Here is a 14744-nt window from a genome sequence, read left to right on the forward strand (position 1 = left end):
CACTTTCCTGATTATTAGTATCTAATAAAAATCCTTCAGTCTATGACCCTTCTGACTCAGGGTCATAGTACTGATACTACTTATTCCTGAAGTGGCTACCTCTATCCACGAAGTACCTGTATATCTAGGCTAACTTATAAGTATTTTCCTGCCATGTATCCTCCCCATATTGAGGTCTCTATTCCAATTTCTTCATTTTTTTGAAAGAAGTCTTTTCTCAAGTATATGAACAATAATGTTCCTCTGTTCCTGAATAGCCTTTCATGTCTTATTTCTCCCATGACAGGGATGATATTATTAGGGTGAAGTCTCTTTCTTTCATGTTTCTGGAGATGTTAATTTATTATGTTCTAACTTCCATTTTTATAAACAAGAATTTTAATACTAGTTTTTTTTAGTTTCTTTATGACTTCTTGAATTGCATATATGCCTTAAAATATCAATGATGTTGAAATCTTCCATTTGGCTGCAGAAAAAAATAGCAAAAGGATCTATTTTCTTGTGGGTTAAGAGTAGACCATTAGACACATTAGATAGTACCTGGAGAAATCATCTCTTATCTTGAACACAATGCATTATCCACTCATGTAGTTAGAAAAGCCCATCAATTTAGCTCTCTCCTGACCTTTTTTGAAGATCAAGTCCATCACATATTTATTCATGTTGAAGTTTTCTTTGGACTTACATTTTCAATCCTTTGAAAACTGAAGTTTTTTAAAACTTTCAAAACTTCCTGGCATCTGTTGCTCCCAGTTCTGTCCTTGCTTTCTGTCAATTTCTTATTCCAAGATGACTGAGAAAGGAGCCCTCTGAAAATTTAATAGTGGTACTGTGATATCAAGTTTTCTTCCCCCCAGATTTAAAAGAAGCTGACTACAAAGAAAGTAGATTACAGTTGGAACTTGAGGGCTAGGAAGATGAACTCATGTCACATTCTCAGAATCCCCCAGCACAAAAGAATCTTTTGTTAACAGCAGGATGTTGGGGTTAAACTAACTATGGCTTTTCTTTCCTCATACAGATTTGTAAACAAAATAATAAATTGTGTTTATATTGAAAATGTTTGCTTTCGAGTGATTGAAATATTGTATATGGAAACAATTTATTCTGTACAAAAATCTTTCTTTAAATAATGATTAAATTTTAGTTCAAAGTGAAGATTACAAGAACAAAAATAGATTTAGTTGTTAAACATTGAGAGGGTACGCTGATGCTATTATAAATCACAATGACTTTTACGAGTGAACTTTTGAGCAAAGAAAGGTTAACCTAATTATTCTGCTCTGGCAATTTATTTATTTATTTATTTTTAGATCTGAAAAATAAAGGAGTATGCTAGGAAATCTAATTAAGAAAAATACATGGATTTTACGGAAAGATAGTAGCATAAGAATAGACTTCACAAAGATATACTTTTTAAATCTGACCCATAATCGAGGAAGACAGAGACGCCTAAAATTATTTCAGCGTCACTGAAACTACAAATTATTTCTTACTATGAGATTAAATTTTATAAAATTATCTATTATATTCAACCATTTTGACCTAAAAATGGCAATTTTATATGTTTTAACTTAATATACTTTTAACTTAATATACTTCTATCAGACACTACCGCTTGATCACAGATCATAGAAGAAATACTAAACTTGTAGAGAGAATTATACACCCTTGTGGGAAGTTAGAAGAATTTACTAATTAACATCAGTTTTTTTGTGTGTGTGTGACACAACTACCCTATTGTAATTTCTTCATTTTAATTAATTAGACTATTGACTAGATTCCTTGTTCAGATATTTTCATAATCACATAGGCATACTCTGTTTTCATATTCCTGGCTATTTTGAGAATGCATTTTTATGTAATATTGATATAATGTAAGAAATATGATTTTCTCAGGTAAATATATAGTCTTTCTTTCCTTATTCTTTAGACACTGATTCCATGGACAAGATGACCCTTGTAAGATTGTATTTTTAATCCATGTAGGTCAGTTCATTTATTAGATATGCCTTATTCTTTATACTTTTCCATTTGTTTCTTTTATATTGAATAATTTTTATCTAAAGTGTCAGGAATTTTATTTCATAAGTGTATGTTTTAAAGAGTTTTCTTTCTTTATCAGTTTTTCTTCAATCTTTAGAAATACTAAGTATCTTTACATTGATTCTTAGGTGTCTGTCCTTCATAATAATCATCTTCCCACCAAGTCCCTTTACTCCTTATGTAGAGTTTGATGTAAATTTACTTAAATTTTCTGTGATTTTTCTCAAGATTTATCACTTACTACTTCAAATAATATTTTTATAGCATAATATATGCTGTAGTATAGTTTATAATTGGGAATTGCTGTCATTCAAATAATAATGTAAATACATATATATTATAAACTGTAAAGAAAAAGCTCATGAATTTTTAAAGTGCACACCAAAATGATCTTGTACTTCTCAGTCAAGATATGAAGAAAGTTAGTAGGAATTTATTTAGTAGAGGTAGTAGAAAGAGAATTCCATATAGTGAGAGAGTTGGTTCAAGGCCCTGATATAGGAAGTATTATTGCACATTGGACAATTCCATCAGGTCAGCATAGTTGGACTACAGAAATTGAACAGGACAATGACAAAGAAAAAGCTGGAAAAAATAGGGCATTTATGTCTATTTTAACAAGCAAAAATTTATTGGAAAAACAGTGAAAAACAATTATAATTAGTGAAGATGATCAGATTCCTCTAATGAAGCACTAAAACTGTAAATATTAAGATAGATTTTGATAGCAGAGGACCAGTACATCATTTTAGAGTCTATAAGTTGTAATTTGACAATCACAGAATATAGACCTGGAATACAGTGTAAAGTAGCACTATGATGTTAATGCTATTTTTCCCAAGAGTTCTTATGTACAGACAGACTAATAGATGAGGCACATGATCAGAGTAAATAAACAGGAGGTTTCAAAAATTCAAAAATGTACAGAAAAGCAAGTTGAATTTTAATATAAAATGTTGAGACATTTTATGAACCAGACAAAATATTCATAAAAGAAGGTAAGGAGGTGAAGCAGGCCAGAGCATTGGATCCTTCCTGGAAGGGAGATTCAGACAGCGCAAAAGATGTCTCTTATGAACCATAGTGGAACATACGTGGAGGGTTTTTATATTCTTGTTTTCATTCAAGCAGTTTTACTTTAATCATATTCTGTTTTACTGTAATGCGTGTTTTGATTTCTTATTTCATAAGGTGATAAATTCCTAAACTTCTCTAGCAGATCAATGCAATAGAATAAAATTTCTCCTAAAAGTGATTTTTTCTCTAAAATAAACATTTGCTTTATAGTGTTCTCTTCATTTTTGGTACACTCCGTATTTCCCTTACATTTCTGAATAGAATTCACATTGTTTATATCTGTTCATCTTTGACTTAAGGCAGTTCTGCTGAGGACAATTTCTTGAGGCAGCATTCATGTAATTTAAGATACACAGTGAGTAAGCCTTGTGTTTGGGCTTCCTGCCTCTACTAAAGTAATACAAAGGTCTCCTTGATCCCAAAAGACTGGTTTACCAGAAAACTGGGGATTTTGTCATGATAATTTGAATTGCAAGCTGAATATTGTTGTTGTTGTTGTTGTTGTTGTACTTTGTTTGTTTTTTTGCAAAGCCATTTAGCATTTTAAGGGTAATGGAGAAAAAAAAGAAGAAAAAAACCCAATTATATTGTGGGTAACAATTTTCATAAGGTTTCCTCTTTATTGACCAACTTTCTTGCCTTGTTGGCATATCTGTTCTCATGGTTGGAAAGAGACGTCTCCTCGCTAGCATTTAACCTACTTCCTTTAGTTTTTCCCTGATACAATATCATAAATAAATCCTATTACAAAGTTAGGTGATTGCAAACATTTGTTTCAAACAGGACTTACATCATATATTTTTTCATGTCTTTCTTTGCTCTATCCTTTTGGTTTGCACTTTTAAAGATGGCTTTCATATTTACCATTGTTCACTATTTTGGTGAAAGAACTACTTCCATCTTTGTTCTTTTGATTAGGTTAATCTCTTATACAGTGAAGCCCTTCCTCCTTTTTAAAGTATTAATCCTTACTCAGTTGTTAATAGTCAAATGCCATTTTCTCTAAAAACTCTCTACCGATTTCCCAATACAGAATTAAATAATATTTTTTTCCTACTAAATAACTTGAATCTTTCCCAAATACTCTCACCTATTTTAGTACCGATTTCATACTGCTGAACATTACAGTTATCTTAAAGAAGCATGTGATACCCTTTATGACAGACTATATCCTTGTTTTACTTTTATAAACCACAGCATCAACTACTGTGATTTTTGACTGAGTTATTCATTAAAAATGATCATTTTAATGCATATTAATAAATAAAACAATAGAGACAATGCTTATTTCCTATTTAGCTTAGCAGGAGAGATTATATAATATTATATGATTATATAATATTATATAATATTATATAATATTATAATATTATATAATATTAAGTAGAAGTGGTATCATTCTCTATACTAAAAGTAAATCAAGCCAATGTCAATTTAGGTTATTAAAAACATTTTCTACATAGATGATATATAAATAAGTAGATTAAAATACTTTAATGTATTAAAAATAGCTTATTTTTAATGTACTGCTGTCCTTCATAAGTTAAAGCTTAATTTAGGACTCCTTATTTCTTGAAATCACCCCTATAATTTGCCCCATACATAAGTAACTCAAGTTGGCACTGCGTAATTTGGTCATCTTTGTACAATGGGATCTTGTTCTTTTCACGTGAGGAACATTTAGCTAATCTTAGAAATATGTCCTAGAGAAACAATTAGAGATGTAAATAAAGACTAATGTGTAAGATTGTCCTTTAAATGTCATTTTGTAATGGTTTAAAAAAATGGAAATAATGTGTCAAATATCTTCTTTGTAACCCTAATTCACTTTTCATCTTTCCTGATGCTACTTGGTCATAAGATAATGACTTTGTAAGAAATGTCAAGAAGCTACCTTACCCTCTGGTCTGAGATTAGGCTCAGCCTTTGAGGAACCCTGAAACAAGAGAAGGAGGAAAAAGGGGTGATAGTGTTTATTGTACTCATTCTTTGCCTCTGAAGTCACCATACCTACGTGAGTCTCTCGATAGCAGGTCCCTGTTGTTCTAGAGGTGCCTTGAACCCCTTCTCTTTCCAGGTAATTCTGATCTCCTTTTCCTTCATCGAGCCCTGCTTCTAGGTTTATTGCTTTCTCTTCTGCTTCTTCCTTTATCTTGGATTGTGTTTACTTTTTTTTTCCTGTTGAGAATTAAAGTATGAAACCTCTGAGAGTTCAGTCTGTCCTTGTCGTGTTCTCTTCCCCCTGTGTTTCTATGGCTATGGAGATGTACATCACAGGAACTTTCCAGCACCTGGGGGTCCCTCTTTGGCCTGTACTGGATATAGAGCAGCAAGGAAAATAACTTTTCATAAGCTTCTAAGACTTAGGGGATTTAAAAAAAAAATGTAGTTGTAGATGAACAGAATGCCTTTATTTTATTTTTTTATTTTTTTTAAGAGAGAGAGAGAGAATTTCTTAATATTTATTTTTTAGTTTTCGGCAGACACAACACCTTTGTTTGTATGTGATGCTGAGGACAGAACCCGGGGCGCACGCATGCCAGGCGAGCACGCTACCACTTGAGCCACATCCCCAGCCCTTATTTGTTTATTTTTATGTGGTGCTGAGGATTGAACCCAGTGCTTCACACATGCTAGTCAAGCACTCTACCACTGAGCCACAGTTCCAGCCTATTAGGGGATTTTTTGTAAGTATAAAATAGCCAGCGTGCTAGACTCATGTCCTAAAAAATACATCAATTGCCAGGCAGTGCTATAAGCATGGTAGAAAAAATAAAGAACAAATTGACAAAGACCCTGTCTTCAGGGTGTTTGTATTCTATGAGGTAAAAGCGAAATTTAAAAAATATAAAAATAATAATAGTATCAATGTTTCAGACAGTTTTATGTAAACAAATGAATTAGCGGAAAGGTAGCTTCATGGGTTACCTTTGTATTAATACTGTTAATACTATTTCCTATGGCTATCATTCAAATTACCACACGCTTGGTGACTTAAAACAATAAAAAATTATTTTCTCAAGGTTCTGGAGGAGAGAAATTCAAAATTAAGGTGTCAGAAAACTGTTTCCTCCCTGCGCCCTATCAAGGAGTTTGCCTTGTGTCTTCCTAGTTCTGTGCAGATCTTGGCTCACAATGGGATATTCTAGTCTCTGTCATTATTGCTGCATGGCAGTCTTCCTGTGTGTACCTATCTCTGCGTCTTGTAACAACACCAATCATAGAGGAAGAGCCCATGTTTCACTTCATTTAACTAATTGCATCGACAATGACTATTACTTCAAAATAAGGTCATACTTGAAGGTATTAGCGTTAGGATTTCAAATTATCTTTTGGAGAGGGCCAATTCAGCCTATAACAGTCTGCTATGGGTCCTCAAAAAGGACATTTTGACCCATTCCAGCATAAATTGTAAGTGCAAAATCTCATTTAGGGATCATTGCTCAAAATGTCTAAATATCATTATCTAATATAAATTAATTGTAGAATAAACTTGAGATATGGTTCATTCAGAGGCAAAGCTTCTCTCTATCCATGTTCATGTAAAAAATAGAAAACAATCTGATTCCGAAATACATCAATAAGACTGACATAAGGTAAACATTCCTCCTACAAAAAATGAGACTTTGAAAGGAAAAAGGAAATCATGAGACCCAGACATGCTGGAGACTTAGCAGAACAAATGCTTTTAGATTTCAAGGCCTGGAAATAATCCTTTGTGCTCAATGCTCCATCCTCTGGGCCTTCTGCGGTGAGGACTTTGGCCTTTTGGCCCACCAGGGAAGCATATATGCATTCTCAGCCTAAAATGCTGAAATTCAGAACCTAGGCTTCTGGATCTGTGCCTCTGCCCTTGGAGTCCTTCCTTTCTGTTGGTATAAAATTATCAACAGACTCATAAATCTCCCATGCATTTAATAAGGGTCTAATCCATCAGACAACAGGCCACACCATGGATTGCTGAATAATTGTGTTCATCCCTGGCTTCTGATAAGAAGGTTGATTGTGTCCACAAGTCACACACATAATCTTTAAAGCAAATGGATGACCAGTAACACCTTGACCCTTTATTTATATAGGGATACGAATACACTGATTTTTTTGTTCAAAATGCTCACATGCTGATTTTTTAAAAACGTACATTTCTTAATTGTTCCTTTCTTTCTCATACTAGGCTAAGCAATGAGGAGAAAACAGGTTATACTTTCCAAATTTTGCTTAGAATCGCCTCAGCTAAATTTCATTGCTTAAAAGAACAGATGCACCTTGACTTAAATGGGGTTGCAATGATGAAGCTATCATTAGTTGAAAATACCGTAAGTTGAAAATGCATTTAATACACTTAACCTATCAATCATCACTGCTTAGCAACTCAGTACTCTGTGATCAGTTGGTTGTTTATCCTTATGACCACATGGCTGAATGCACACTATCAGCGCCCAGTATTGCAAGAGAGTGTCATTCTACATTTCACTAGTCCAGGAAAAAATTAAAATTAAAAATTTTAACTATGGATTTTACTGAATGTGTATTGCTCTGGCTCTGTTGTAAAGTCAAAATATCACAATTCAAACTATTTTCAGTTGTGGACCTTCTGTACTTTGGTAATAAAACATGATCCATCCAACTTCTCTACAGCTTATGAAAACATTAGTCTATCAGGGGCAAATACGATGTTCATTATTTCCTTCTACTATCACCAGAATCAACTTTATTGTCCATATTCCTATAGAAGTTTATATTTCTTCAAGGCAGTTTAGCTTTTTTTTTTTTTCGGTCAAGTACTTTAAAAATTCCCTAACATACAATACAAAATCCACATCCATCTTTATTTATTTGTTGTAGCAGCATCCTACTTCCTGGTACCAAAATATGTATTAGTTTTCTAGGCCTTCTATAGCAAAGTAACACAAACTGAGTGACTTGAAATAAGAAATGATTATTTTCTTAAAAGTTCCTGTAGCTAAAAGTCCAAAGATATAGATGCCTAAAACTTGTGAGAATGATTCCTTCCTTTTCCTAACTTCTGGTGGCAGCAGTCAACCTTTAGCATTCCTTGGTTTGCAACTGCATCCCCTTGTGTCTGTGGTTACTTGGCTTTCTCCTTGTGTGTCTGACCTCTTTGTCTTCTTGTTATAAGGGTTTTCATCATTAGTTGTGTAGGCTACTTCAGTATGACTTCACTTTAAATACACGAATGATATTTGTGATGGCTCTATTTCCAAATAAGACCACATTCTGAGGTCATCATGTCTTTTTGGATAGATACAATTAAATCCATAGCACTATTTCAGATGAAGTGTTAATGTACGTCTCTAAATGTAATAACATTATGACAACTATTATTGTTCAAATACAGCATGTGATATATTTGAAATATAGTGATAATTTGTTTTAATTTCTAAAGACTTTACTACAAAACCAACATTTACAATACAGTACTCTTCTTCCTGATATCTATAAATCTGTATTTTTGTTATGTTGTTTACAACTAGGCTGTCCCTGCTAAATTTTATATATGGAGAAGTGTCTTGAGAATCATTTGACCTTTTGTACAAGAAAAAAATCATAAATAATTCAATTTTCTTCTCAAATGTTTGGTTGAAATATTTTGGATTGACTACCTTGTTACTGACCAGATGAAATGTTTAATTATAAAAGGGATCTGTGTTATTCATCATTGAGTAAATTTACGTTTTGTCAATTGTGTTTTAATTGGAAACAAAAGTCGCCAAAATATTAAGTATATAAATATAGTATATTCATAAAGACTAATAATTCCCTGTTATTGCAATGTTATGTCTTTTGAGCAATAAAAGTATATTTAATTGATGCTTTTATCTATAAGAAAATAGTTGGGGCTGGGGTAGTGGCTCAGTGGTAGAGTGCTTGCCTAGGATGCATGAGGCACTGGGTTCGATCCTAAGCACCACATAAATGTAAAATAAAGATATTGTGTCCACCAAAAAAAAAAAGAAGAACTAAGAAAAAAGAAAATATTGAAATTGAAGATTATTAAAAATTTCATCCTTTATTTCATATATTATGTAATAAATAAGGAAATGCATATATTTTTATAAGCTAAATTGCATTTTATCACAACAATACACTTTGTTCAGTTTGTTTTGTGTTTGTTCTTATTAATTAGTGACTTCATTTATTTTAAGACAGTACTACAAAGGTAGTTGAAAGACCATTACTTGCCAAGTTGTGCATGGAAGGGATTAATAGACATAGCATTGTAGAGGTTTTAGGATAGAAAAACTATTGTGCATGATTCTGAAAAGGTGGATATGCAATATTATGTATTTGGAAAAACCCATGGAACTATTCAATATGGAGAATGAACCTTAATGTAAACTTTTGACTTTACTTAATAAATGCATCAATTTGGCCCTTCAATTGCAATGAATGTACTACATCAAATGTGAGATATTAATAATAGGAAAATTCAAACTGGTCATGTTGATGAATTGATAATTGCAAGTTCAAGGTCAGCATGGGCAAATTTGCCAGACACTTTCTCAAAATAAAAAATATAAATGGCTGGTTGGGAGTGTAGCTCAGTGGTAGAATACCCTCAGTTCAATCCCCATTGCCACAAAAGCAAAAAAGAAAGACAGAAAAACTTTGGTGAGCAATATTCTCTACTGACTTTGACATAATAATGCACTATGGTCTTTGCAGTCTTTGATTTACTCAGAAAATAAGATAGCAACCTTATCCTTGGACTAACATTTTTATTATAAGAAAGAAGAGAACAAACACATTCATTGAATGTATGTTGAATACTACAAAGATAAGCATTAGAAATCTGTTATTTCCTTATCCATATGTACAATAAAGAAATTAAGATAAAAAGTAATGAAACCATGCTCATTAGCTTGATTTCTTTTTATTTGTATTATCTTTTTAGGACCCATACAAATTCAAATTCAATTTAATTTTACTCCAAAACCACTAAAAAAAGAAAACTCCAAAATTAAATTTGAAGAATTTTAAATTGTATAATAACTGGATAACCATATAAATAACTATGCAGTTTTTTTTTTATAATGGCTCAAATCATATTAAAACCATTGCACTACTGCTTTTTGTTTTACTTTGCATAATTTTGATAGTCTATTTTATTTTAGTAGACTATTATCTTGCCAGTTGAAATACCAAAAGTAAAGAAAGTAAGAACAGAACATAGGTTAATATTTAAAGTAATAATAGCGGAGAATTTTCCAAAATTAATATCAGATACCAGGTACAGACACATGAAGCTAAGAAAATACCAAGCAGGATAAATATATATCAAAACTCTATTAATATTATTGAAACTGACAAAATTCTAAAGACAAAGAGACATGTTGAATGTAGCCAGAGGTAGACAAAACAGTTTTTGTAGAGATAAGTAAGGATAAGAGTGGCACAGGAGTTCCTATCAGATACTCTGCAAGCAAGAATGTAGGGTGAAAGATTTAAAGCCTTTAAAATAAAACACACATATCCATCCTTAAATTTCTATATCCAGTAAAAATATATTTCAACATTAAATAGTAGATAAAGACCCCAGACAGGCAAAATCTAAGTTTATGGCCAATAGATCTATCTTATAAGAAATGTTAAGGGGCTGGGGTTGTGGCTTAGTGGTAGAGTGCTTGCCTAGCATGTATGAGACACTGTGTTAGACCTGAGGCACTAGATTTGATCCTCGGCACCACATAAAAAAAAATAAACAAATAAAATTAAGGTATTAAAAAAAAGAAATGCTAATAAATATTCTTCAGAGAGAAGGAAAATTATGTGGATCAGAAACGGAATCCACTTCAGAAAGAAAGAATAAATGAAAGTAAAAGTAAATACCTTCCTTTTAATTCTTAATTGATCTTAAATGTAACACTTTGTTTAAAGTAATATAGTAACAATATATGTTAGCAATGTCATAAAGAATGGGAGGAACTAGGAGTACTTGTGTTTTAGCGTGTTTGAACCTCTACAAAGATGGGCTGATACACAACAGGACTTTATTTCTCACAGCTCTCGAGGTCAGAATCCAAGGTCAAGGCAAATACAGATGCAGTGTGTGATGGGGGCTGCTTCCTGACTTTCAGATGGCACTCTTTCAGTCTGTCCTTACATGGCAGAACACCAAATAAGCTCTCTGACATCTCTTTTTCTAAGACACCAATCCCATTCATGAGAGTTGTGCACTCATTACCTAATCCATTCTGATAATCCCCACCGTTCTGAAAATTTCCAACTTCAAATACCATTTTGGAATTAGGTTTCACCATGTATTTTGGGAGGCACTTCAATCTGTAGTAGTGTGCAGTAAGATACACTATATATGAAGTGATATTTGTGTCAAGTTATAAGAACAGTTATTTGAAGTGGGATTCAGATTAGTCAAAACCATATTTTGAAGAATCTAGTAAAAGAAATTTAAAACTAAAATTGACATTCTATTGAAGATACAATGTAAAAGAAAATATGCCAATGAAATCCAGATGAGGCAGAAAAAGTGTGTGTATGTGGATCCAGGGCAACTAATAAATGATATAAATAGAATATATTTGCCAGTCTGGTAAATAGAAATCCAACTGATATATCACTAATCACATTAAATGTGTATAGTTTGTATACAACAATTAACTTAAAAGACAGTTATTGAAATCTGACATCCAGCTAACAACTTTCTATATTAATAATTAATATACTTAAACATAATCTCACATTCAATCCCTAAAAATATATATACATTTTATCTTATATAATTCAGTGGTAGTTATAATAAAAAATATCCCAGGATGCTTTATAATGTACGTTCATTTTTAAAAGTACAGCATTTCTGTGCAACTATAGTCTTACTGTGGCTATCTGCTCAGAGGTTCTCTTTGTTTCTGAATTCCATAAAATCTATAGAATTGGGAAAAATGAAAATATATTCATTATAAGGTATAAATAAAGTTTAGTTCTAAAAATTGCTCAATATCCAATATTTATTTAGTAGTTTACAACTAAACTACATGTTTATACATGTAATAAGGGATGGTCTATAAAAGAGAGAAATAAGGAGAAGTGTAGAAAGGATTAATGAAAACTCAGAAAGTTTTGAAATCTACTTGCTTTTCTCTCCTAAATTACTGTGTGATCTAGATGATGTTATCTTTTAAACAAAGACAAAAACTATTAATATAGAAATAATAAAATTGTACAAAGAAAAATAATAAGGAATGGTGATAGTTAAAAGATCACAGTTACACTCTGAGGCTACTGGCGTGTGAGTGTGTCTAATTCACACTTTTATGGAACATTTTCATTATTGTCATCTAGAAAGCATGATAACTGAGCCAATGAAATACCATATGCATGATTTGTTAATATGTGCTCCTCAAAAGTCTAAATTTAGGAGCTAAAACCCAAAGTGAAGGTATTGAGTTGTGTTTTAGGGAAGTGATTAAAGTTGGTAAGACTCCACCCTTGAACATGGAATTAATAACCTAATAAAATAGATTTCATTGGACTTCCTCTGTCCTTAGCCCTGCCACCTTTTCCGCCATGTGAGGATGAGACATTCATCTCTTCCCTCTCCATCCAGTAAGTACAGAGCAAGATGGCACCATATGAGGAAGAGGCTCCCAGCAGACATCAGATCTATCTATGCCTAACTCTTGAATTACTCAGTTTTACAGAGCGGTGGGAAAGTCCTTATAAATTACCCAGTCTAAGAGTTTTGTTTTGTTTTGTTAAATTAGCACAAATGATATAGATAAAAAATGGGCAAAAAATGTTGATGAAATGACTATAAATTGCATATGCTCTATCCTCTACTCAGTGTCATTAAAAAAAAAGATGGGGAAACTCAGGTAATGGAGATCTCTTACAGTTCTCAAGTCTCTTCAGTTTTTCTAGTGATTTTCCAAAGGAAATTAACCCTTTAATGTACCAGTGAGTTATTTTATTTTAAAGAAGGCTTTGTTTCTATACATGCCAGCAAATCAATAAGTCTTTATTCACTAACAGTCCTTTTAGCAAGAAAATCTTTTTGGAGAGAAAAAAAAGAGACTTTTGTTGAAGATGCATGTAACAACCTACAGTCAATGAGTTGTTCCTTCTACAATATCTATATTAGAACTCAGATGAAAAGTAACCCACAATTACTAAAGAATGAGATATGTTTGCATTAGGTATGTATCAAATTTTAATACTGTGCTTCATAAATATATACAATTTAAATAATAATAATAATAATTTAAACAGGAATCAAAAATAACCAAAGATAAAAAAGTGAATAAAAAATTCATTTTATTTCAATTTAGTTGAAATTATATAAAATTCATCTAGTACCTACATCATCAAAATGGTAGGTACTTGAAAAGAAAATTGAATAATTACAAACATAATATTATATATGATTTTTCATTTATTAAATCTGTTTTTACTTAATAAAATTAAAATGTGTCAATTAAGAAATCAGATGCAAGACAACTACTTTGAACTTTTTTATATAACATGTTAAGAATGAAGAGTCATAAAGGGAAAGTATATTCTATCTACTGAATTTCTTGTTCAAAATGTCCTGAATTTTACCCAACATGTAATTGGAATCACAAGACTGAGAGATATTCAATGAGGAATGTTACAGCTGATTTTCTCATTTTGCAATGATTTCATATAAAAGAAGAAGCATCACTTACAGAATATATTTTTCTACATGTGAAAATAAATTTTGGTTGTAATATCTATGCTATTTCATATTTTGTTAAATATATAACAACTTAAAAAATATACAATAGAAATAACATTTGATTTGCCTATTGTATTTATAAATTCCAAAAGTTCAGTTAAGATTTGTAAAAAAAAAAAAAAAGAAAGAAAGAAAGAGAGAGAGAGAGAAAGAAAGAAAGAAAGAAAACAGTGGATTTTAATTTTATATTACAAATAAAACCACAATGATTGAATCTTGCCATTTCCTTTTCTATTACTTAGAGCAGCAGCAAGAAAAAGTTGGTTACTTACAAAAGATAATTATTTTTTTTTAATCTGTCATTTGCTTGTATGGTTACAACAAGCTAAATTAGCAGTATAATAAAGGGAAGTGTTTTAGTCAGCTCATACACTGCTGTGACTAAAAGAACCCAATAAGAACAATTGTAGAGGAGGAAAGGTTTATTTAGGGGCTCATGGTTTCAGAGGTCTTAGTTCATAGAAGGCAGCTGCATTCCTCTGAGCATGAACATCATAGCAGAAGAGTGTGGCAGAGAGAAGCTCCTCACATGATGATCAGAAAGCAGAAAAAGAGAGGTCGCTACTTGCCAGATACAAATATATACGGCAAAGCCACACCCTATTTCCCACCTCCCCCAGCCACACCCTACCACTTCAATTACCACTCAGTGAATCCTTCTCAGGGTTAATTCCCTGATTGGGTTAAGTATCTCACAACCCAATCATTCTCCTCTGAACCTTCTTGCATTGTCTCACACATTAACTTTGGGGGGGGACATCTCACATTCAAACCATAACAGGAAGTTTTATCTCACACATGAAAATATTATTTATATCTCCTAAAAGTTTTCTGTATTTAAAATATTTTAAAAATTAATTATAGTTCATTGAGTATTTTGATTTTA

The sequence above is a fragment of the Marmota monax genome, unplaced genomic scaffold, assembly GCF_021218885.2.
Source record: "Marmota monax isolate L192 unplaced genomic scaffold, Marmota_monax_Labrador192_F-V1.1 WCK01_AAM20220418_F8-fsc00079, whole genome shotgun sequence".
Taxonomy (NCBI): Eukaryota; Metazoa; Chordata; class Mammalia; order Rodentia; family Sciuridae; genus Marmota; species Marmota monax.